The following is a 27,150-nucleotide window of genomic DNA, read 5'->3' as shown; positions in this document are numbered from 1 at the left end:
TCATTCGAGGACATCCACTTGTTGCTTTGATTGATTGGTTTCTTTTTTCCTTTTACCAAGTGGATGGACAAGAATGACTAAGAACCTTCTCTAGCTATCTATGATTTCTTGTCTCAAACTTTATTCATGCTACATCACAAAATTTGATCAAGTCAGATTCGAACCACTCTATGTGAGGAGCACTCGGAGTCCCCGATTCGTCATAGACTTAAACTTCCAAAACTTCTTTGTGCGTTTCGGTCTGACCAATTCTTCCATTTCAGTCATACCAAGATCACTAAGTCGATCTAGGTTTTCAATCTCGGTGCAACCGATTTGAACTTTTGGTCACACTGAGTTGCTGTAACTGTCAACAGTTATGCATCTCGGTGCTACCGAGTTGTTCCACTCGGTCACACCGACAGGGTCGGGCTATATATACCCACGGGAAAAAATTTGGAAACTTTCTCCGAACTCTTTCGCCCGCGCGTAGCTCGCTCTGCCTCCAGGGTCTCCGGATCATCCTCCTCGTCGCCAGGCACCTCCAGTCGCTGGTCTCCACCGCCGTCAACAGAAATCATCCCCGCCGTTGCCGCCGTAGCAAGTTCATCACCGAACTAGGGTATGGACTCGATCGCTGTGCTATCCCCGTCTGATTCCTAGCACATTGTGTTCATCATGAATCTTGCCACGATTGAAACTATTCTATCCAGTCAAAACACTCCATAGATTAGAGTTGAATTGAAAATTTAGGGTTAGGTTTCTGCCGAAACCATCTCGGACCCACCGAGTTGTAGAACTCGGTTCCACCGATTCGGCTAAGGCCATTGCACAAGTGATTCTCGGTCTGACCAAGAATTGCAAATCAGTGTGACCGAGTTCAGGACTTTGTGAAACCCTAGCAGTCTCGGTGCCACTGAACTGTGACTCGGTCTCACCGAGTTCACTAGTTTAGGTTCCAAAAGCTGCTTCGGTATCACCGAGTTTGCAAATTGGTTGATCCGAAATGCTTTCTGTGGAAAACTAAAACTAAGTTTTTAACTCATTCTTTTGCAAAAACCTCTGTATTTTGTGATGCTCATCCACTCTATCTCATCTATATCTATTCACAGGGTCTGCAGTCAGTGTTTGCAACATGTCTGATCAAAGTGACAGCCAGAACAGGGAAGAGGAGCAAATTCAGATGAGTGAGGGCACTAGTCCCTCTAGCACCTCTGATGATGGTAGCAGGATCACCCCAAGCAACTTACCCAAAGCTGCCACCAGGGCCAGAAAGAAGAAAACCTCAGAATCTGAGGATGAAGACTATGTGGCAGTTGAGGATGAGGCCACTTCCAGGAAGAAAGTGCTCAAAAAGGAGCATGGCACACCAGTTGCCATTAAGCCTGGTATGAAGACCAAAGTACCTGCAAAGAGAACTCCCATGTCTAAAGTCAGAGCCTCTACTCAAGTACCTTTGGAATCTCAACCCAAAGAGGCTGCTGCAAAAGGGAAGAAGAGGAAGGAAAGGGTCAAGAAGACCATGGCCAGAGTTGTTGGAAAGCCTTCCATGATGGAAGAGGAGGAAGAAGAAGTGGTTGCTGCACCAGCACCCAAGGCTCAGAAACTTATGGGTGATGCTATTAGGTCAGGGCTGCATCATCAAAGCCCAAAGAAGCACCCAAAGCTTCCTCCAAGCCCAAGATTGCACCAAAGAGGAATACCAGAAACATATCTACTACTGAGAAGAACAGGCCCTAGTGCCTGAAACTGTTGCTGAAGAGGAAGACGATGAAGAGCATGTCTTGAGAAAGTTGAAGCCAAAGATTCCAGATCATAATGATGCTCATCATGTGACTGATAACATGAGCTGAGAAAGGATGCATGCCTCAGACAGTGGAGGTTGTCTGATCCTTATGCAATCAGGAGAAGGACTGCTGTTGACTATAGGTTCCATACTAAGGAACAGCAGGATTTCTATGAGACAGTGTTGCTGGACAAGAAGCCTATAGTGTGTGACATGAGGTGGGTGGACTGGACCTACATGAAGAAGAATGAGGAACACTATCCTGGTGTGTATGACAGTTTTAGTGCCTATGGAGTTGCAGACTTTGTTGGGCAGAAGCTCACAAAGTGGAATGATGAGCTCATAATGCAATTCTACTCCACAACACACTTCTATCTAGATGGCAGGATAGTATGGATGTCTGAAGGTACTAGGTACCAATCAACAATTGAAGAATGGGCTAATTTGATCAATGCACCTAAGGAGAAAGAAGATGACTTGGATGTCTATGCCAAGAAGAAGATGGATCACAACACTATGGCACATATGTACAAGGAGATCCCAGATGCTGCAGTTGAGACACATAAGTTTGGATCAGTACATTACCTTCTGTCAGGACTGCCAACTATCAACTGGATCCTCAGGCATACTCTCTTGCCCAAGTTAGATGACCACAACATGATCAGAGGCCATGCAATAAACTTGCTACACTTATTTGATGTGCCACAGAAGTTCAAGGTCATGAGCCTCATAGTTGAGACTATCAAGAGGACAGCAGCTGACCAAAAGAGAAGTTGTGGGTATGCCCCACAGATCCAGGAGCTGATTAACTCGAAGATGGGCACAGTCACATACTTGTTGGACAAGTATCACATGCCTATCTATCCAAACTTTGAGGACAACCAAGTGGTTATGGATGAAGATGAACCATCTTCTATGCATGCTCAAGCAAAGAAGGAGAAGGCAAGGACAAAGAAGGCTACCAAGATGCCAACAATGGAAGAGGCATCTCAGTACTTTTTGAAGAGCAAACAAGATCATCTAGGCTACTTGATTGCATCCACTCTGAGGATTGAGAAGGGGCTGGCCACCTTGACTCAAAACCAGGAGAGCCTGGAGAGGATCATGGAGAAGAAGTTCTATGACTTGGATGTGAAGGTAACTGAGATCCAGTCTGTTGTTGAGCAGCTTCAGGATGATATGCAAGAGAGGAAGGGCAAGACTACCACTGATGCATTTGCCAGAGTGCCTAGAGCTTAGAGATCAGCTGCAGTGCCAGTGACAGACACCAGAGCCACTTCATCTGCACCAGCTACAGCTCCTACAGCTCCAGTGCAACCAGCTCCAGCACCTACACCTCTAGCTCCATCCACATCTACTAAAGTCTTCGTCCAAGGAGCCATCTCTAGACCACTACCTAAAGATCAAGCCTAAGAGACGATTTAGGGCTATGCATTTTCTATGAACTTTTTGGTAACTTGTTGCCAAAGGGAGAGAAAAATGTATAGATCATAGGCTTCAAGAGAGAGTGTTGCTTTTTATTCTCTCTTGCTTTGGTGGTTGAACTTTATTTGCTTGTTTGAGATACTTTATGTCTGTGTGATACTTGGATGATCATGTGTTTTATGATATGCTACATTTATGCTTGTTGGATGACATTATCCTTTTATCTCTATATGATCATTCACTTTGCTTGGTGATGAGTGCATGTATTCAATCATTATCATTTTGAATGCTCCACCAAGATGTATGTGACATGGAAGAGTAACCCATGAGCCTAACTCTTTGTGCATTTGCAGTCCAAAGCAAATCTTAAACTATGCACAAATTTAGGGGGAGCTCTTGCTTATCACATACTTCTCAAAGTGACAATGTTTTTCACTCTTATTATCATTTGTTGAAGCTTTGATCTATATGTTGTCATCAATTACCAAAAAGGGGGAGACTGAAAGTGCAACTATCCCTAGGTGGTTTTGGTAATTCCTAACAACATATAGCTCATTGAGCTAACATCATTCCAAGATGAATATTTCAGGAAAAGCTCAATGAATGGCATGGCATGGACGAGAAAAGTGGATCCCTCAAAATGCTAAGGATAAAAGGATTGGCTCAAGCTCAAAAGCTCAAGACTCTACATTTTATATTTTAGTGATCCAAGATCACATTGAGTCTATAGGAAAAGCCAATACTATCAAGGAGGGATGAGGTGTTGCTTAATGAGTTTCTTGCTCCATAGGGCTTAGTGATATGCTCCAAAACCCTCAACTACTTTCTCGCATCCACATATGACCTAAACCAAAAGTCAAACTCGACCCTACCGATTCTTTCTATCCGGCGCCACCGAGTTCAGATGTCATAGCCACTGCCACAAACCCTAGGCAAATCGGTCTCACTGATAGGGATCTTGGTCTCACCGAGATGGGATTGTAATCTCTCGGTTTCCCTTCGTAACGTTTCGGTACCATCGAGATGAGCGATTGGTCCCACCGAGATTGCAATGTAAACTCCCTGTTTCCTTTTCGTAACATTTCGGTCCCACCGAGTTTACCTGACCAACTCTCTGGTTAGCTTATTACCAAAATCGGTCTCACCGAGTTTGTGTAATCGGTCTCACCGAGATTACGTTAAGCCCTAAACCCTAACCATATCGGTCCTACCGAGTTGCATGTCGGTCCCACCGAAAATCCTAACGGTCACTAGATTTGCTGAATCGGTCCGACCGAGTTTATCAATTCGGTCCCACCGAGTTTGGCAAGTTGTGTGTAACGGTTAGATTTTGTGTGGAGGCTATATATACCCCTCCACCTCCTCTTCATTCGTAGAGAGAGCCATCAGAACAAACCTACACTTCCAACTTGCTGTTTCTGAGAAAGAACTACCTACTCATGTGTTGAGGCCAAGGTATTCCATTCCTACCATATGAATCTTGATCTCTAGCCTTCCCAAGTGACTTTTCACTCAAATCTTCTTTCCACCAAATCCAAATCCTCTGAGAGAGAGTTGAGTGTTGGGGAGACTATCATTTGAAGCACAAGAGCAAGGAGTTCATCATCAACACACTATTTGTTACTTCTTGGAGAGTGGTGTCTCCTAGATTGGCTAGGTGTCACTTGGGAGCCTCCGACAAGATTGTGGAGTTGAACCAAGGAGTTTGTAAGGGCAAGGAGATCGCCTACTTCGTGAAGATCTACCGCTAGTGAGGCAAGTCCTTCGTGCGCGATGGCCATGGTGGGATAGACAAGGTTGCTTCTTCGTGGACCCGTCGTGGGTGGAGCCCTCCGTGGACTCGTGCAACCGTTACCCTTCATGGGTTGAAGTCTCCATCAACGTGGATGTACGATAGCACCACCTATCGGAACCACGACAAAAACATCCGTGTCTCCAATTGCATTTGAATTCTCCAAACCCTTCCCTTTACATTCTTGCAAGTTGCATGCTTTACTTTCTTCTACTCATATACTCTTTGCATGCTTGCTTGAATTGTGTTAAGATTGCCTGACTTGTGCTAAGATAGCTAAAATCTGCCAAAGACTAAAATTTGGTAAAGGATAAGTTTTTATTTGGTCAAGTAGTCTAATCACCCCCCCCCCTTCTAGACATACTTTCGATCCTACAGGATCTTACTCTGGTTGACCTACGAGGTTCGGTAGTAACTTGATCTGAAGTTTCATGATCAATATCATTAGCTTCCTCACTAATTGGTGTAGTCGTCACAGGTACCGGTTTCTGTGATGAACTATTTTCCAATAAGGGAGCAGGTGCAGTTACCTCATCAAGTTCTACTTTCCTCCCACTCATTTCTTTCGAGAGAAACTCCTTCTCTAGAAAAAAGATCTGAATTTAGCAACAAAAGTCTTGCCTTCAGATCTGTGATAGAAGGTGTACCCAATAGTCTCTTTTGGGTATCCTATGAAGACACATTTCTCTGATTTCGGTTCGAGCTTATCTGGTTGAAGTTTCTTTACATAAGCATCGCAGCCCCAAACTTTAAGAAACGGCAACTTTGGTTTCTTGCCAAACCACAGTTCATAAGGCATCATCTGAACGGATTTTGATGGTGCCCTATTTAACGTGAATGCGGCCGTCTCTAAAGCATAACCCCAAAATGATAGCGGTAAATCAGTAAGAAACATCATAGATCGCACCATATCTAGTAAAGTACGATTACGACTTTCAGACACACCATTACGTTGTGGTGTTCCGGATGGCGTGAGTTGTGAAACTATTCCACATTGTTTCAAATGTAAACCAAACTCATAACTCAAATATTCTCCTCCACGACCAGATCATAGAAACTTTATTTTCTTGTTATGATGATTTTCCACTTCACTCTGAAATTCTTTGAACTTTTCAAATGTTTCAGACTTGTGTTTCATTAAGTAGATATACCCATATCTGCTCAAATCATCTGTGAAGGTGAGAAAATAACGATACCCTCCGCGATCCTCAATATTCATTGGACCACACACATCAGTATGTATGATTTCCAACAAATCAGTTGCTCGCTCCATAGTTCCAGAGAACGGTGTTTTAGTCATCTTGCCCATGAGGCACGGTTCGCAACTATCAAGTGATTCATAATCAAGTGATTCCAGAAGTCCATTAGTATGGAGTTTCTTCATGCGCTTTACACCAATATGACATAAATGGCAGTGCCACAAATAAGTTGCACTATCATTATCAACTCTGTATCTTTTGGCTTCAACACTATGAATATGTGTATCACTACTATCAAGATTTAATAAAAATCGACCACTCTTCAAGGGTGCATGACCATAAAAGATATTACTCATATAAATAGAACAACCATTATTTTCTGATTTAAATGAATAACTGTCTCGCATCAAACAAGATCCAGATGTAATGTTCATGCTCAACGCTGGCACCAAATAACAATTATTCAGGTCTAAAACTAATCCCGAAGGTAGATGTAGAGGTAGTGTGCCGACCGTGATCACATTGACTTTGGAACCATTTCCCACGCGCATCGTCACCTCGTCCTTAGCCAATCTTTGCTTAATCCGTAGTGCCTGTTTCGAGTTGCAAATATTAGCAACAGAACCAGTATCAAATACCCAGGTGCTACTGCGAGCATTAGTAAGGTACACATCAATAACATGTATATCACATATACCTTTGTTCACCTTGCCATCCTTCTTATCCGCCAAATACTTGGGGTAGTTCCGCTTCCATTGACCATTCTGCTTGCAATAGAAGCACTTAGTCTCAGGCTTAGGTCTAGATTTGGGTTTCTTATCTTGAGCAGCAACTTGTTTGCCATTCTTCTTGAAGTTCCCCTTCTTCTTCCCTTTACCCTTTTTCTTGAAACTGGTGGTCTTATTGACCATCAACACTTGATTCTCCTTCTTGATTTCTACCTCCACAGCCTTTAGCATTGCGAAGAGCACGGGAATAGTCTTGTCCATCCCTTGAATATTATAGTTCATCATGAAGCTCTTGTAGCTTGGTGGCAGTGATTGAAGAATTCTGTCAATGACACTATCATCAGGAAGATTAACTCCCAGTTGAATCAAGTGATTATTATACCCAGACATTTTGAGTATATGTTCACTGATAGAGCTATTCTCTTCCATCTTGCAGCTATAGAACTTATTGGAGACTTCATATCTCTCAATCCGGGCATTTGCTTGAAATATTAACTTCAACTCCTGGAACATCTCATATGCTCCATGACGTTCAAAACGTCGTTGAAGTCCCGGTTCTAAGCCGTAAAGCATGGAACACTGAACTATCGAGTAGTCATCAGCTTTGCTCTGCCAGATGTTCTTAATGTTGCGAGTTGCATCTGCAGCCGGCCTGGCACCCAGCGGTGCTTCGAGGACGTAATTCTTCTGTGCAGCAATGAGGATAATCCTCAAGTTACGGACCCAGTCCGTGTAATTGCTACCATCATCTTTCAACTTAGCTTTCTCAAGGAACACATTAAAATTCAACGGAACAACAGCACGAGCCATCTATCTACAACAAACATAGACAAGAAAAATACTATAGGTACTAAGTTCATGATAAATTTAAGTTCAATTAATCATATTACTAAAGAACTCCCACTTAGATAGACATCCCTCTAATCATCTAAGTGATCACGTGATCCAAATCAACTAAACCATGTCCGATCATCACGTGAGATGGAGTAGTTTTCAATGGTGACCATCACTATGTTGATCATATCTACTATATGATTCACGCTCGACCTTTCGGTCTTAGTGTTCCGAGGCCATATCTGTATATGCTAGGCTCGTCAAGTTTAACCTGAGTATTCCACGTGTGCAACTGTTTTGCACCCGTTGTATTTGAACGTAGAGCCTATCACACCCGATCATGATGTGGTGTGTCAGCATGAAGAACTTTCACAATGGTGCATACTCAGGGAGAACACTTATACCTTGAAATTTAGTGAGAGATCATCTTATAATGCTACCATCAATCAAAGCAAAATAAGATGCATAAAGGATAAACATCACATGCAATCAATATAAGTGATATGATATGGCCATCATCATCTTGTGCTTGTGATCTCCATCTCCGAAGAACCGTCATGATCACCATCGTCACCGGCGCGACACCTTGATCTCCATCGTAGCATCGTTGTTGTTTCGCCACCTATTGCTTCTATGACTATCGCTACCGCTTAGTGATAAAGTAAAGCAATTACAGGGCGATTGCATTGCATACAATAAAGCGACAACCATATGGCTCCTGCCAGTTGCCGATAACTCAATTACAAAACATGATCATCTCATACAATAAAATATAGCATCACGTCTTGACCATATCACATCACAACATGCCCTGCAAAAACAAGTTAGACGTCCTCTACTTTATTGTTGCAAATTTTATGTGGCTGCTACGGGCTGAGCAAGAACCGTTCTTACCTACGCATCAAAACCACAACGATAGTTCGTCAAGTTAGTGTTGTTTTAACTTCTCAAGGACCGGGCGTAGCCACACTCAGTTCAACTAAAGTTGGAGAAACTGACACCCGCCAGCCACCTATGTGCAAAGCACGTCGGTAGAACCAGTCTCGTGTAAGCGTATGCGTAATGTCGGTCCAGGCCGCTTCATCCAACAATACCGCCGAACCAAAGTATGACATGCTGGTAAGCAGTATGACTTGTATCGCCCACAACTCACTTGTGTTCTACTCATGCATATAACATCTACGCATAAAACCAGGCTCGGATGCCACTGTTGGGGAACTTAGTAATTTCAAAAAAAAAAATCCTACGCACATGCAAGATCATGGTGATGCATAGCAATGAGAGGGGAGAGTGTCGTCCACGTACCCTCGTAGACCGAATGCAGAAGCGTTAGAACAACGTGGTTGATGTAGTCGTGCGTCTTCATGGCCCGACCGATCAAGCATACAAAGCACGGCACCTCCGAGTTCTAGCACACGTTCAACTCGATGACGTCCCTTGAACTCCGATCCAGCCGAGTGTCGAGGGAGAGTTCCGTCAGCACGACGGCGTGGTGACGATGATGATGTTCTAACGTTGCAGGGCTTCGCCTAAGCACCTCTACAATATTATCGAGGACTATGGTGGAGGGGGGCACCGCACACAGCTAAGAGATCAATGATCTGTTGTTGTGTCTAGAGGTGCCCCCTGCCCCCGTATATAAAAGAGCAAGGGGGAGGGGCGGCCGGCAAGGGAGGAGGCGCGCCAAGGGGAGTCCTACTCCCACCAGGAGTAGGACTCCCTCCTTCCTTGTTGGATTAGGAGAAGGGGGGAAAGAGGAAGGAGAGAGAGGAAGGAAAGGGGGCACCGCCCCCTTCTCCTTGTCCTATTCAGACTAGGGGGAGGGGCGCGCGACCCTTCCCTAGCCTCTTCTCCTCTTCTCCACTAAGGCCCACTATGGCCCATTAAGCCCCCGGGGGGTTCCGATAACCCCTCGGTACTCCGATAAAATCCCGATTTCACCCGGAACACTTCCAACATCCAAATATAGGCTTCCAATATATCAATCTTCATGTCTTGACCATTTCGAGACTCTTCGTCATGTCTGTGATCACATCCGGGACTCCGAATAACCTTCGGTACATCAAAACTCATAAACTCATAATATAACTGTCATTGAAACTTTAAGCGTGCGGACCCTACAGGTTCGAGAACTATGTAGACATGACCGAGACACGTTTCTGGTCAACAACCAATAGCGGAACCTCCTACATATTCTACAAAGATCTTTATCAGTCAAACCGCATAACAACATACGTTGTTCCCTTTGTCATCGGTATGTTACTTGCCCGAGATTCAATCGTCGGTATCTCAATACCTAGTCCAATCTCGTTACCGGCAAGTCTCTTTACTCGTTATTTAATGCATCATTCCATAACTAACTCATTAGCTACATTGCTTGCAAGGCTTATAGTGATGTGCATTACCGAGAGGGCCCAGAGATACCTCTCCGACAATCGGAGTGACAAAACCTAATCTTGAAATACGCCAACTCAACATGTACCTTTGGAGACACCTGTAGAGCTCCTTTATAATCACCCAGTTACGTTGTGATGTTTGGTAGCACACAAAGTGTTCCTTCGGTAAACGGGAGTTGCATAATCTCATAGTTGTAGGAACATGTGTAAGTCATGAAGAAAGAAACAGCAACATACTAAATGATCAAGTGCTAAGCTAACGGAATGGGTCAAGTCAATCACATCATTCTCCTAATGATGTGATCCCATTAATCAAATGACAACTCATGTCTATGGTTAGGAAACATAACCATCTTTTATTAATGAGCTAGTCAAGTAGAGGCATACTAGTGACATTATGTTTGTCTATGTATTCACACATGTATCATGTTTCTGGTTAATACAATTCTAGCATGAATAATAAACATTTATCATGATATAAGGAAATAAATAATAACTTTATTATTGCCTCTAGGGCATATTTCCTTCAAAGTCACGTTAGGAGATGCTACAAAACTTTTTGATAATATTATGGCTAATTATTCTCAATGGCACACCAAAAGATCTTCTAGTAAAAAAGTGCATGCTATAGAAGAAATCAATGTTTTGAGTGGAAAGATGGATGAACTTATGAAGTTGTTTGCCACTAGAAATACTCCTCTTGATCCCAATGATATGCCTTTGTTTACTTTGATTAAGAATAATAATGAATCTATGGATGTGAATTTTGTTGGTAGGAATAGTTTTGGTAACAATGCTTATAGAGGAAACTTTAATTCTAGACCGTTCCCTAGTAATTCCTCTAATAATTATGGAAATTCCTACAATAATTCTTATGGTAATTTCAATAAGATGCCCTCTGATTTTGAGAATACTGTGAAAGAATTTATGATCTCTCAAAAGAATTTTAATGCTTTGCTTGAAGAAAAATTGCTCAAAGTTGATGATTTGGCTAGGAATGTTGATAGACTTTCGTTTGATGTTGATTCTCTTAAACTTAGATCTACTCCTCCTAACCATGATATCAATGAGTCTCTCAAAGCAATGAGATTTTCCATTGATGAGTGCAAGGAAAGAACCGCTAGATTGCGTGATAAGAAAGATTGCTTTGTAAAGGCGTGTTCTTCTAGTTTCCATGAAAATAATGATGAAGATCTTAAAGTTATTGATGTGTCTCCTATTAGATCTTTGTTTTGCAATATGAATCTTGATAATAATGGGACTGCAGATGAGTCAACTTTAGTTAGAAGGCGACCCAAGAATTCAGAGTTTTTAGATCTTGATGCTAAATTTGGTAAAAGTGGGATTGGAGAGGTCATGACTTTAAATAGTATTGAACCCACTATCGCGGATTTCAAGGAATTTGATTATGATAATTGTTCTTTAGAAGGTTGTATTTCCTTGTTGCAATCCGTTGTTAATTCTCCTCATGCTTATAGTCAAAATAAAGCTTTTACCAAACATATTGTTGATGCCTTGATGCAATCTTATGATGAAAAACTTAATTTGGAAGTTTCTATGCCTAGAAAACTTAATGATGAGTGGGAACCTACTATAAAGATTAAAATTAAAGATCATGAGTGTTTTTCTTTGTGTGATTTGGGTGCTAGTGTTTCCACAATTTCGAAAACTTTATGTGATATTCTAGGTTTCCATGATCTTGATGATTGCTCTTTAAATTTGCACCTTGCGGATTCCACCATTAAAAAGCCAATGGGAAGGATCAATGATGTTCTCATTGTTGAAAATAGAAATTTGGTGCCCCTATATTTTATTGTTCTTGATATAGATTGCAATCTTTCTTGCACTATTATTCTTGGTAGACCTTTCCTTAGAACGATTGGTGCGATTATTGATATGAAGGAAGGGAATATTAGATTCCAATTTCCATTAAAGAAAGGCATGGAGCACTTTACAAGAAAGAAAGTTAAATTACCTTATGAATCTATCATGCGGGCTACTTATGAATTTAGTGCCAAAGATGGCACTACTTAGATCTATCTTCGCTTTTATGCCTAGCTAGGGGCGTTAAACGATAGCGCTAGTTGGGAGGCAACTTAATTTTATTTGTGTTTTTTGTTTTTGTTTCTGTTTAGTAATAAATTTTTCTTCTACCTTCTGTTTAGATGTGTTTTTATGTTTTAATTAGTGTTTGTGCCAAGTAGAACCTATAGGATAACCTATGATGATAGTTAACTTGATTCTGCTGAAAAACAGAAACTTTGCGCGCACGAAATTAGTTTTGTTAAATCACAGAAACGTGATTTTGCATTGATTCTTTTTGCTTCTGATCAATAGACAAATTTTCCAGGACTTCCTATTTTGGTAGGCTTTTTAAAGTTCCATAAGTTTGCATTAGTTACATATTTCTACAGACTGTTCTGTTTTTGACAGATTCTGTTTTTCGTGTGTTGTTTGCTTATTTTGATGCATCTATGGCTAGCAAAATAGTTTATAAACCATAGAGAAGTTGGAATACAGTAGGTTTAACACCAAAATAAATAAATAATGAGTTCATTACAGTACCTTATGTGGTGTTTTTGTTTTCTTTCACTAACGGAGCTTATAAGATTTCCTGTTGAGTTTTGTGTTGTGAAGCTTTCAAGTTTTGGGTAAAGATTTGATGGACTATGGAATAAGGAGTGGCAAAAACCTAAGCTTGGGGATGCCCAACGCACCCCAAGATATTCAAGAATATCCAAAAGCCTAAGCTTGGGGATGCCCCGGGAAGGCATCCCCTCTTTCGTCTTCGTTCATCGGTAACTTTACTTGGAGCTATATTTTTATTCGCCACATGATATGTATTTTGCTTGGAGCGTAGTGTATTATATTAGTCTTTGCTTTTTAGTTTTCCACAATCATCCTTGCTGTACACACCTTTTGGGAAAAGCCTACTTGATTTAATTTATTAGAATATTCTATGTGCTTCACTTATATCTTTTGAGCTTGATAGTTTTTGCTCTAGTGCTTCACTTATATCTTTTAGAGCACAGCGGTGGCTTAATTTTGTAGAAATTGCTAATCTCTCATGCTTCGCTTATATTATTTTGAGAGACTCTTAGAACAGCATGGTATTTGCTATGGTTATAAAATTGGTCGTAGAATGGTAGGCATCCAAGTTGGGTATAATAAAAACTATCATAGGAAGTGAATTGGATGCTATGATCAATTTGATACTTGATAATTGTTTTGAGATATGGAGGTAGTGATATTAAAGTCATGCTGGTTGGGTGATTATGAATTTAAAGAATGCTTGTGTTGAAGTTAGCAAGTCCCATAGCATGCACGTATGGTTAAAGTTGTGTAACAAATTTGAAACATGAAGTGTACCTCGCTTGTGCATCCTTATGAGTGGCGGTCGGGGACGAGCGATGGTCTTTTCCTACCAATCTATCCCTCTAGGAGCATGCTCTAGTGCTTGATTTTTTATGACTTCTAAATTTTTGCAATAATTATATGAGTTCTTTTGACTAATGTTGAGTCCATGGATCATACGCACTTTTACCTTTCCACCATTGCTAGCCTCTTCGGTATCGTGCATTGCCCTTTCTCACCTTGAGAGTTGGTGCAAACTTCGCCGGTGCATCCAAACCCCGTGATACGATATGCTCTATCACACATAAACCTCCTTATATCTTCCTCAAAACAACAACCATACCTACAAATTATGGCATTTCCATAGCAATTCCGAGATATATTGCCATGCAACTTTCCACCATTCCGTTCATCATCATCATGACATACTTTACTTTTGTCATATTGCCATTGCATGGTCATGTAGTTGACATCGTATTTGTGGCAAAGCCACCATGCATAATTTTTCATATATGTCACTCTTGATTCGTTGCACCATCCCGGTACACCGCAGGAGGCATTCATATAGAGTCATATCTTGTTCTAGTTTCGTGTTGTAATTCTTGTGTTGTAATCAATAAAAGTGTGATGATCATCATTATTAGAGCATTGTCCAAAAGGAAAAAAAGAAAGGCCAAAAAAGGCCCAAAAAAGAAAAAAAAGAAAAGAAAAGAAAAGAAAAAGAAAATAAATAAAAGGGGCAATGTTACTATCTCTTTTTCCACACTTGTGCTTCAAAGTAGCACCTTGTTCTTCATATAGTGAGTCTCATATCTTATGCTTCAAAGTAGCACCATGTTTTTGATATAGTGAGTCTCATATGTTGTCACTTTCATATACTAGTGGGAATTTTTCATTATAGAACTTGGCTTGTATATTCCTACGATGGGCTTCCTCAAATGCCCTAGGTCTTCGTGAGCAAGCAAATTGGATGCACACCCACTAGTTTTCTTTTGTTGAGCTTTCATTCATTTATAGCTCTAGTGCATCCGTTGCATGGCAATCCCTACTCCTCATGTTGACATCAATTGATGGGCATCTCCATAGCCCGTTGATTATCCTCGTTAATGTGAGATTTTCTCATTTTTTGTCTTCTCCACACAATCTCCATCATCATATTCTATTCCACCCATAGTGCTATATCCATGGCTCATGCTCATGTATTGCGTGAAGGTTGAAAAAGTTTGAGATTATTTAAGTACAAAACAATTGCTTGGCTTGTCATCGAGGGTGTAGAATTTGGGAACATCTTAGTGTGACGAAAATGAAGCATAGCCTAACTATATGATTTTGTAGGGATGAACTTTCTTTAGCCATGTTATTTTGAAAAGACATGATTGCTTTGATTAGTATGCTTGAAGTGTTACTATTTCTTTTATCAATATGAACTTTTATTTTGAATCATTTGGATCTGAACATTCATGCCACAATAAAGAAAATTACATTAGGAATTATGCTAGGTAGCATTCCACATCAAATTTTTTGTTTTTATCATTTACCTACTCGAGGACGAGCAGGAATTAAGCTTGGGGATGCTTGATACATCTCCAACGTATCTATAATTTTTGATTGTTCCATGCTATTATATTACCCCTTTTGGATGTTTATGGGCTTCATTTTACATATTTATATCATTTTTGGGACTAACCTACTAACCGGAGGCCCGGCCCGTATTGCTTTTTTTGCCTATTTCAGTATTTCGAAGAAAAGGAGTATCAAACGGAGTCCAAACGGAATGAAACCTTCGGGAGCGTGATTTTTGGAACGAACGTGATCCGAAGAACTTGGAGTGCAAGTAAAGAAGCGAACGAGGCGGCCAGGAGATAGGAGGGCGCGCCCCCTGTCTCCTGTGCCCCACGAGCGGCCACCGACGTACTTCTTCCTCCTATATATACCACGTACCCCGAAAACTTCCAGGGAGCCAACGAAAAACAATTTCCACCATCGTAACCTTCTGTATCCGCGAGATCCCATCTTGGAGCCTTCGCCGGCGCTCCGCCGGAGGGGGAGTCGACCACGAAGGGCTTCTACATCAACACCATAGCCCCTCTGATGAGTTGTGAGTAGTTTACCACAGACCTTCGGGTCCATAGTTATTAGCTAGATGGCTTCTTCTCTCTTTTTGGATCTCAATACAATGTTCTCCCCCTCTCTTGTGGAGATCTATTTGGTGTAACTCTTTTTGTGGTGTGTTTGTTGAGATCCAATGAATTGTGGGTTTATGATCAAGTTTATCTATGAATAATATTTGAACCTTCTCTGAATTCTTTTATGTATGATGAGTTATTTTTGCAAGTCTCTTCGAATTATCAGTTTGGTTTGGCCTACTAAATTGATCTTTCTTGCCATGGGAGAAGTGATTAACTTTGGGTTCAATCTTGCGGTGTCCTTACCCATTGACAGAAAGGGTTGCAAGGCACTTATTGTATTGTTGTCATAGAGGATAAAAAGATGGGGTTTATATCATATTGCTTGAGTTTATCCCTCTACATCATGTCATCTTTCTTAATGTGTTACTCTATTCTGATGAACTTAATGCTCTAGATGCATGCTGGATAGCGGTCGATGTGTGGAGTAATAGTAGTAGATGCAGGCAGGAGTCAGTCTACTTGTCACGGACGTGATGCCTATATACATGATCATGCCTAGATAGTCTCATAATTATTCGCTTTTCTATCAATTGCTCGACAGTAATTTGTTCACACACCGTAATACTTATGCTATCTTGAGAGAAGCCACTAGTGAAACCTATGGCCCCGGGTCTATCTTTTATCATATAGGCTTTCAATCTACTTTTATTTGCATCTTTACTTTTTGCATCTTTATTATAAAATACCAAAAATATATTTATCTTATCATACTATCTCTATTAGATCTCATTTTCACAAGTGGCCGTGAAGGGATTGACAACCCCTTTATTGCGTTGGTTGCGAGTTCTTTGTTTGTTTGTGTAGGTGCGTGGGACTTTTGAGGAGCCTCCTACTGGATTGATACCTTGGTTCTCAAAAACTAAGGGAAATAGTTACGCTACTATTGCTGCACCACCCTTTTCTCTTCAAGGAAAACCAACGCAAACTCAAGACGCACGCACAACTGGGCGACGGCAACCTTCTGATCTATGACGGGACTACCGGCGGTGTACTGGAGGTTGATGTCGACCACCTTTTACTTGTATCAAGCAAGCAACTGCTCAATGTTGTTGATGTAGTCGTCCACCACGGCCGGGTCGATGGTGTACACCACCGAGAGATATGTCTCCCTCGTGTGGGTCTCCACTCTATGCTCGTCGAACTCCATTGGAGCGCCGCTAGACATCCCCTCTCTATGTGTCGGTGTGGGTGTGCTTGTTGTGTTGTGGGGCACGATCGAAAGGTTGAAGAGACTAAGGTTATAATGGCCGCGGGAATTAAAGGGGAAGCCGAACGGCCTGGAATATCGATCGACACACCCTGATGTTAGTTCTAATTCGCAGCGCGTAACTCCATCACGACGCACGTAACTGCATCGCGTGGCAACGCGTGTAGCGCAACTACATGCATAGGGGCCCCCCGACGTGATCGTGCATAGGCCCAACCGCTAGCAGAGCACGCGCGGAGGGACGCGTGCAGAGCGCTCCGCGGTCGCCTCAACGGCGAGCAACCATATATGCATATAGCAGTTGAACCCGCAAGGAAAAGTTGTCCACAACCCGAGCGCGCTGACGGACGCGAGCAGAGCTCGCCGCGGCGCCTAATGGCGAGCAACCATATATATGCATATAGCAGTTGAACTATTTGTATAATTAAGCACGACTGCTTAATCTATGAATGAAATCTATGCTTAATTACTGAACTTTAGTTGCAAAAATTAGATAGTGCTAGTGATTTTTAGCTGCATATTTTGACAAATCACGGTGTTACAAGGATTGACAAATGGCAATGTTACTAGATCAACAAATGCCAATCTTTCCAGTTTGACAAATGGTAATATACCCAATATGACATATGCAAATCTTACCAAATTATCTATGCGTGGTTGCACACGGGTCATCCAAAAAAACCATTTGCGTTGAACGGAGGTAGAAATCCTGCTTGCCAAATTTTCTCTTGGCTTGGCACCAAAGTCTCACTTTGCATACCTTATTCAATCTGAACCATTTAGGTTGAAGAAATGAACACATCCTGCGCAACGAATTTTCCCTTGGCTTACTGCGGAAGACCATAGCTCTCACTTTGCATACAGGTGTTCTACCTAAAATGCTTGCGATGAAGAGCTACATAAATCCTACTCGCACATTTTCCCTTGGCTTACTGGAGAAGCTGTCAGTGTACATATGGGTGTTCTATCTAAAACGTTTGCGATGTTAGAGTGGCAGCTAGTTGTTTCAAAATGCCTTTGTTGACTATTATTCGAGTGCACCTTCTCTCAAAATGGACACGAAAATTACCACAACATGTCAGGTGCCATTCCATGATAGCATGTCAAGTTTCATGAACTTCAGACGAGTTTTGGATTTACTAGAATTTAAAAACAAAGTATCTCAATGTTTTGCCGGCAGTCAATAGTGCCCTGGTTTTTGAAATTCATTCCCATTTCTTGCATGGGACCTAAGCATGCACCCAAGGACACAAATCTTATTTTTCAACCAATTTATATGCACTGGAGCATGTGCATGTAATTCAGATTTGAATTATGCACATAAAATGCCTAGAAAACCCAGTTAATATATAAAAATGTCCAAACGAACCCCGAAAAATTCCAAAATTTAACACAACACTCCTGTTGTTCTATGTTGACACTAGAATTTTTTTGAAAGAAATAACAGGAAATGGGTATCGTTTCGTCCCCAAAGGTGGCACATTCCCTACCGAAACTATCAAGCTTGTTGTGAGAAGCTTATACCCAAACCTGCCCCAAATAGGACAAAAAATTTACCACGGCATGTCGGGTGCCATTCCATGATAGCATGCCAGGTTTCATGAATTTCAGACGAGTTTTGGATTTACTAGAATTTAAAAACTAGATATCTCAATGTTTGCGGCCGAGTGACGATGACAGGGTGTTTGACATTCAATCCTATTTCTTGCATGGGACGTAAGCATGCAACCAAGGACACATATTTGAATTTTTAACCAATTTATATGCATTAGAGCATGTGCATGTAGTTCAAATTTGAATTATGCACATAAATGCATTGAAAACTCAATTAATGCATAAGAATGTGCTAACGAACCCCGAAAAATTCCAAAATTTAACACAACACTCATGTTGTTCTATGTTGACACTAGAGAAAAAATGAAATCAAGAAGAGGCAACATCTATCGTTTCGTCCAGAAAGGTGAAACGTTCCCTACTGAAACCATCAGGCTTGTTGTGAGAAGCTCTGGTTTGTGAGAAATTTATACCCAAACCTGCCCCAAATAGGACAAAAAATTTACGACGACATGTTGATGCCGCTCCAAGATAGCATGCCATGTTTCATGAATTACAGACGAGTTTTGGATTTACTAGAATTTAAAAATTAGGTATCTCAACTTTTGTGGCGGAGTGACGGTGGCAGGGTGTTTGACATTCATTCATATTTCTTGCATGTGACCTAAGCATGCAACCAAGGAGACATATTTGAATTTTCAACCAATTTATATGCATTAGAGCATTTGCATGTAGTTCAAATTTGAATTTTGCACATAAATGCATTGAAAGGTCAATTAATGCATAAAAATGTCCAAACGAACCCCGATAAATTCCGTAATTTAACACAACACTCATGTTGTTCAATGTTGTCACTAGAAAAAGTATTGAAATCAAGAAGAGGCAACGGATATTGTTTCGTCCAGAAAGGTGAAACGTTCCCTACCGTAACCATTAGGCTTGTTGTGAGAAGCTCTGTTTTGTGAGAAGCTTATATACCCCAACCGGCCCCAAATGGGACAATATTTTTACCACTGCATTTTGATGCCGTTCCATGCTAGCGTGTCAAGGTTCATAAATTTCAGACGCGTTTTAATTTACTAGAATTTAAAAACCATGTATCTCAATGTTAGAGGTCGAGCGGCGGTGGCAAGGTGTTTGACATTCATTCTCATTTCTTGCATGACTTAAGCATGTAACCAAGGACACACATTCCAATTCTAAACCACTTTATATGCACTGGTGCATGTGCATGTAGTTCAAATTTGAATTATGCACATGAATGCATAGAAAACTCAGTTAATGTATAAAAATGTCCAAGCGAACCCTGAAAACTCCCAAAAAATGACACAACACTCGTATTGTTCTATGTTGACACGAGAAAATTTTAGAAAGTAAGAAGAGGCAACATATATCGTTTGTCCCCCAAGGTGGCACGTTCCCTACCGAAACCATCTGGCTTGTTGTGATAGAATCTCCGGTTTGCGAGAAGCTTATACCCAAACCTGCCCCAAATGGGAAAATATTTTTACCACGGCATGTCGATGTCATTCCATGATATCATGTCAAATTTCATGAATTTTAGCCGAGTTTTTGCTTTACTAGAATTTTAAAACCATGTATCTCAATGTTAGCGGCTGAGCGACAATGTCAAGGTGTTTGACATTCATTCTCATTTCTTGCATGTGACCTAAGCTTGCAACCAAGGAAAAACATTTAATTTTGCAACCCATTTTTGTGGACTAGAGCATGTGCTTTAATTTTGAATTGTGCACCTAAAATTGCTAGAAAACCAATTTAATGTATAAAATTTCCAAACGAACCCTGAATAATTCCAATTTTTTCACGGCACACATATAGTTGCATGTTCACTACAGATAAAAGATCTAGCAATTCAAACATTGTCCATTTCCGCTGTGACCCCATTATGTAATTCAAATCAAAATAAAAAAATCAAGTAGATCCCACAAAGTTTATTATCACCAACCGTGTGAGATGTAGTACAAAATATCCTAGAGCACCGTCGATGTATAGTATGCCTATGGCTTATGCGAGAAGGTGCGTCGGCTACAGTCCACAACCGGCGTGTCAAGCACACTAGCTCGCTCCCCAAATACTCCCGCCTCTGCATCCCTCGCAATCTCAAAAATATCTGCTTGCCCTGATCCAAATTTTTAGTAGCCCCCTCCTTGTTACTCCCGCCTAGTAAAATTTTCAGTTGCCACGGTATTTCCTCAAACACCACCTTAACCCCCCCCCCTCCACACACACCACACACTCCACAAAACCTACACTCACCGACACACACCACCCCCATAACCATTGGTAGGTCACCACCATCGCCGCCGCCTCCATCCTCAACCTCTGCCTGTGTGCCCGGGAGCTCGAGGAGCCAATGTCCCAAGGGAGGTTTATCGCGGCCTCTTCTCCCGACGCCGGCGAGGTGGCCGCTGAGGTGTCCCCGTCGTCCTCCACGGGCTCTTTATCGATCTGCCATCACCGGTCCCCCGATTCGCCCGCCGCCATGCCCCTACGCTGGTTCAAGGACTTCCCCGTCCTCCCTCGGACCCGACAGCCGGCGAGGTCCTACCTCGGAGTCTGGCAGCGGCGGTGGGGGACATGGGTTGCCAAGATTATAGATCGGGAGACCCACACCTGTCGGTGGCTCGATAGCTTCCACACGGCCGAGCTCGCGGCCATGGAGTACGATCGCTAGCAGGTTCTCTACCACGGCGCGGCGGCTAGGCTCAATTTCCCCTTCGACACACGTCCGATCCACCTCGTTCCGCCGGATCCAGGGGTGGTGAGCTCGGCTATGGCGTGGAAGGACCGCGAGTCGTGGGAGCGCCTCGAGGCCGAGGCCGCCGACGAGGCCTACATGCAAGACCTCTGCCAGCAGCACCCGGAGCTCGTGGAGGCAGAGCAGGAGATCTTTGCCGGCGCGAAGGGCGGCGAGGTTATCGCGCTCTCCTCCGATGACGAGGTCGAAGGCGGAGAGGACGGCGACGCGGAGGGCGGCGATATTATCACGCTCTCCTCCAATGACAAGGTCGAAGGCAGCGAGGACGGCGGCGCGGAGGGTGTATGGTTGGGCGGCGAGGACGAGGAGATCGATGTCGGCGAGTGGAGGAGTGCCTTCCCGAACGACCCCGATGAAGGCACCGGCCCGGACCCGGCTCGTGGCATACCGTACCTGACGAGGAAGGATTGGCTCGACCTCTACTTCGACCGAAAATAGTTTAGCTTAGTTTAAATTTATGTTTTATGTTCGGTTATGCAAAACTATCTATTTTTATGTTTGAATGCATGCTACTTTCGGTTGAACCTGCTTTGAACTTGATCAAATTGAAGTTTACAACATTAAGTTTAGGGGATCGACTAGAAACGGCCAAAAATTGTCAGAGTATATATATGTATATATATATATATATGTATATATATATATATATACTAGCAAAAGAGCCCGTGCGTTGCAACGGGAGAAAAAAATAACACACACTCTTAACCCAATAACCATAATATGTTCATGCACTTTATTTTAGCGAGGCATTATTTTTATGTTGCCGCTTATCCTTCTTCTCACCCTCAGTGGCCTCAGTGTTCACACAAACCAAAGTGTGTTTGAATGTTGTTTTTTCCCTGGCAGTTTTTTCAGAGGTGCTCATGTGTGGTTATCGATGTTTTCTTTCGTCTCTTTATGATTTTAGTGGTTGTTTATTTGCAATCCAGATCGTTGTGGTACGAAAGAAAAACGGGCGTGCCCTATAGGTTACAAGTTTGCTTTTAAATAATATTTTAAAATATTTAATAGGTAAAAATAACATCATATTTAAATTCTACATATTTTTCTATTCAAATTTCATATATAACATGTTAAAATCGGAGTTACGGTTTAATAGATATGAATAATTAAGAAAAATATTTGTTTGACTTAAATATCTTCCAAAATAATATTTAAAAAATATTTAACAAACAAAATAACATCATATTCAAATTCTACACATTTTTCTAATCAATTTTTATATATAACATGTTAAAATCGGAGTTACGGTTTAAAAGATATGAATAATTTAGAAAAATATTTGTTTGACTTATATATGATCGGCGGGTGAATTATCTAAAACGTCAGGGGGGTTTCCGTAAAAATGTAAAATAACCGTTTGGTTATGACTTAAATGCGTACTGCGGGTTAATTCATGAAAAATGCAGGGGCTGCAAAAGTGCATGACGGACGACGGAAATCCAATTTGCTTTATTATTAATAAGGTAGAGATATATATATCACCCTGGGAGAGGAATACTTATTCCTCACCCCAGCCTAATCACACGCACCCAAGCGACCCACAGCATCAGCAACCTGAGGTTTGTGCGGTTATTTCTAGTGCCTGCGAGGTAATATTACGACCTTGACTTATCTCAAGCGCGAGAAGCCATAACCATCCCCGATTGGAGCGTATTTGTTGACTGCGACGAGCAACATCGACGGGGGTGAGGGGCCGATGACCGTCACCGCCAGCCACTCGTTCGCTCCTCCTCCTCCTCCTCCTCCAAGCGGCGATCGAGTTTGATGATTCCAGGTGTGGGCATCAGGATCTCTGCTATTGGATCCAGGTTCGGGAGATTAAAGTATTAAACTCAGTCTCTAACCTCCCGAACGGGACTCAGACTCTGTTATTGAATCCTGTTGGATCTTGTTCGGGGATGAGACTGACGTTCGAATTTGATCCTGGCCGACGGGATTGAGACGCACGTTCTCTAACCACCAGCAGGGTCCGCTCGTTCGATCCTGTCGTCGGCCATACTCCAAGCGGCCTGGGCATCAAGCTCGGCTTCGACACCCGCACCATCCAGGTCCACTCCCGCCTCGCATGTCCCGACTTGCTTCTATTATTCTAATTGGTGGATGCTTCCCACTAATTGGTGGTTCCTTCCAGCATTACTAGGATCTCTGCTGTTGACTAGTTCCAGGATGGGGACTGGTTAAATTTTGCAAGTGACAGGGTTAATTGACTAGTTCAATTAAATCATCAGTATTCAGTCCACTAAGGAGAGTAACTTTAATCGGCCAGTGGCCAATAGGACTAATTAACTAGTTCCAGGACACTAATAATTAGCTAGTTCAACTTCAGGTCAGATTCTGAATTAATACCACTGAATACATTACAATCGGGCTAGAGTTCAGTTCGTGTTTCCTCCCGTAACCCTAATGGCAATCATGTGTACGTGCTCCATTGTGCTGCACCAGTAGCATTTTGATAAATTTGGCCTGAATTTTCATGAACAGAACCAGATACATTATTGCGAAGACATCAGCACCACACACACCCCCATCAAATCCGTCCAAGCTCATCCTGTCTCCTCTCAGATCTCGGTGGCTGCTCCATTCTCGGTGCCTGATTAAGCACAAGGTATTGTTGTTCATTCCTTATTGGATAGCCATTGATATGCGTTGAGCTGAGCCCAAGTTAATGTAAAGCTCATGATTTGCAAACCGAACTTTGTTGTCGCCATCTAATCTTATGAATCTTACAAAGTAGTTAAGCATTATGTCGTTTCTTTTGCATCTGCACATGCAGATTTTTAATAGACAAAGGTATTGTTGCTTCGAGTTTGGCTAGTTACTGTTTCTGAAATTTATGTTTATATGGAGCACGAATCTTATGCATTGTTGGAATCTTGCAGATAATGAAGTACATCTCTAACTTAAATGTCAGAGTTTGGCTAGTTACTGTTTCTGAAATTTATGTTTATATGGAGCACGAATCTTATGCTTCCATGTAAGCTAAGGTGTTGATACAATCTATCATGGAGGTTTGGTAGTATATATATGGTTAAACCACCGCATATTTGTTACTGAATTCTGCAATACTGCATTTTTTTATCACATACTATATGTGATAGGAAAAAATTGCAATATTGATATATACTATATGTGGGGATGGAAAATTTTGCATGTTTATTCTCCTTCTAGAGCGTGACCACGACGGTGTGTCCATGGCGCTCTAGGCATGACCAACCACAGACTAGCGTGCAACTCCTCACCGTCCGTCTCATCACCACAATGAGCAGCCCTTGTTTAGTCGGTACTGCTAAATGCAAATAACGGGACACAAGAGTGTTATCTGGAGGCAGACAATGCATGTGTTGTGTTTGTTGATCTTTCTTTAGTTTGCTGAAATTTTTAATAGCAACTGTGTAACCAAGATGTAGGGCGTGGTGAGGATGTGTACTCTACTACTATGTGATTTGCTCAAAATTATCTCAATGGAATCTTCGACAATGTGATCCATTTTGAAGTTCAGCAATTGAAATAGTCTCTTTCCTTTATTTTGACGCGGAATCATTTTGAGAGGGGAGTAATGAGTTGGGACTTGAAATCAGTACGCATGCTACATGAGTCATTTTTGGTGCCAACTGAAAGTTTTGAATTGGAACATGAATGATACTGAAAGATCCATCCATAACAGACATTGCTAATTCAAGAAATGTATTTGCAAGAGACAAATCGCAAAGACATATACAACAAAGATGTGAAAATTCAAATATCATTTGAAAACAGGGAATACAATGCCGCTGATGTAGCAGAGCCATAACAATTCTGACATGAACAAATGAACAAATTCAGTGGTAATTAAGCAGCAGCCATAACAAGATTTTTTTTCTTATTCTACCTAAACCTTCTTGCAGTAGCAGTCGCAATGGATTCTTTATCCTTTTGCTGGGCTGTAGTACACATGCTCTTCCCTAGCACCTCCAGGATTGATGTTTGTAGAGAGGAAGAAGCTTGTGAGGACATTTCCTGGGCATTCAAGTTGATAGAAGCTAGGCCAAATCACACTAGCATTTTTAGCACCGGCTAATGCCCTCTCTTCTGAGTTGGATTAAAATGCTACAAATTCAATGAGTGAGTATAACAAGTTAGACAACATATGATATTTGAACAAATGCTAGTTCTACATCCAATGAAAACAAAAAAATTCCTGAGCAAATTTTGAAAAGAAATCAAGGTGAGATGCCAAGAGATGTGTGAATGCATAAATGTGTTTTCATGTAATGTTCTCGCAGTCTTAAGCTAGAATCTAGATGACCTGTAAGATGTGTGATTACAGTAGCATTCTCTAACCTGTAATTTGCCTTTCCATCAGTACAAACCCATAAAAGATGCAGGCTTAAAAAACAAAACAAGAAACCTCGCTCCTCGATAGAAAAAGAGCGGAGCTGAGCTTCCTCTTCTCCATTCTGTGATTTGTTAAGTAGGCCTTAATAGCCCTTGCACAACCATTACTACCAGACCACTATGAGAACAATCATAGATTTATGTAGTAACATTCTGCACTGTAAAATTAGCATCGTACTTTCTCAAACTGAATGAAGCGGTAAACCAAACGTAGAAAAAGTAAAAAAAAGTATGTAAATTGTCAAAATGAGAAAATTGTACAAGAAAAGGAACCTTATAATTCTGATTTCCTATTCCTAGAATAAACATAAACCTCTAAGATTATGTGCTTAAAAGCTTAACCTGATAGTTTACATCTGTGATAAAATTTGTACAGAACATCTTTTCTAGAAAGAACATACGAAATATTCTTATAAAGCTACCAAAATATAAGACGTTTTTGTAGGCTAGTTTGATACAAAGGTAGTAATTTGTAGCTGGGAATTCAGTCCGCAATGAAGGGGGTGCATGCCAACAGTCTAGATTAGAACAAGCTAGTAGTAATAAGAAACCAACCATGACAAGAAGACACAAGTCAATAAAGATTCAGCATGGGGGACAAAAACTCTAAATGTTTATAATCTCCTAATTTTTTTCTGAAAGGCAGACTCCTAATTGTAGAGCTTCAGATGGTAGCATGTGCGGCAGCTGACACGGAGAAGAAAAAATCAGTTAAAGTAAAGAATAGACAACAAGAAAAGAAACAATTTTTTGTACCACCACACTACTCAGTGTAGTTTTAAGCTCGCTTGTCTGGCTACAAGAAAACAAACCTCACTAATTCTGTAACTTTAACATCAAAATTAAAGGTGTTAGAAAAACAGGAATCAACATCTCACGACCAAACAAAAGGAAATAACCTGAGACTGGCATGACGAAAGGAAGCTAACTTCTAGTAACGCCAAAAAGTTACAAACAATTCAGAATTTCAGATTTCAGAGACAATCATAGTAGGTTACTGCAATTCAAAACTAGCATAGCCACTAGCCATATGCGACCTTCACATCAGTGTCCCCGAGGTTGGCGTGCAGGCTGCACGCACTTCACGGGCACTGAGAAGCACGGTCTATGTGACCGCGTGGACACCCAAGGCAGCGGAGTAGTGCACCGATTTGGAACGGCGCAGCCGAGGCGCCCATCAGCGCCTGCGACGCCCTGCACCCGATCTCCGCCGCGAGCGCCGATCCTACCCTGCTCGTACGTTTGCAAAAACAAGCACCGTCAGACCGAAGGGATAGGGGCGGAGTTGCAGCTGCAGGACTTACCGTCGCGGAGAGCCTCACAGCGGAGGAGAGGAAGGGGTTTCCGAATCCTTCAATGGCGACGGCCGGGAACTGGGTTAGGTCCTCGCCGTATCAAACCCACGGCTTACAACAACGAGACGGTTTGAGTCGACGGTACCGAACCAGCGAGATTCTGGCTTGGGCGAACGACGGGGTGGAGGACGTGGGGTATTTTTTTTTAAGAATGGACGTGGGGTAGTTTTGAGTCATCGATGTACAAAAGTAATAT

At 41.8% G+C, this 27,150-nt stretch overlaps 2 long non-coding RNA genes across 2 annotated transcripts; one reads left to right on the top strand and one right to left on the bottom strand.

Moving 5' to 3' along the window:
* The first annotated feature begins 22,743 nt into the window (after window positions 1–22,743).
* Window positions 22,744–24,749, top strand: LOC119296232. Its single transcript, XR_005145031.1, has 3 exons — window positions 22,744–23,273; window positions 23,707–23,830; window positions 24,105–24,749. It is a non-coding gene; the product is annotated as an uncharacterized LOC119296232 (long non-coding RNA).
* Window positions 24,750–26,323: 1,574 nt separating this feature from the next.
* Window positions 26,324–27,043, bottom strand: LOC119296233. The gene is made up of 2 exons (XR_005145032.1): window positions 26,904–27,043; window positions 26,324–26,829 (listed from the first exon to the last, which is right to left on the bottom strand). It is a non-coding gene; the product is annotated as an uncharacterized LOC119296233 (long non-coding RNA).
* Window positions 27,044–27,150: the final 107 nt, after the last annotated feature.

This window comes from Triticum dicoccoides, chromosome 4B, assembly GCF_002162155.2.
Source record: "Triticum dicoccoides isolate Atlit2015 ecotype Zavitan chromosome 4B, WEW_v2.0, whole genome shotgun sequence".
Lineage (NCBI taxonomy): Eukaryota > Viridiplantae > Streptophyta > Magnoliopsida > Poales > Poaceae > Triticum > Triticum dicoccoides.
The sequence above is the reverse complement of the archived record's forward strand: the minus strand, read 5'-3'. Positions and strand labels throughout refer to the sequence as shown.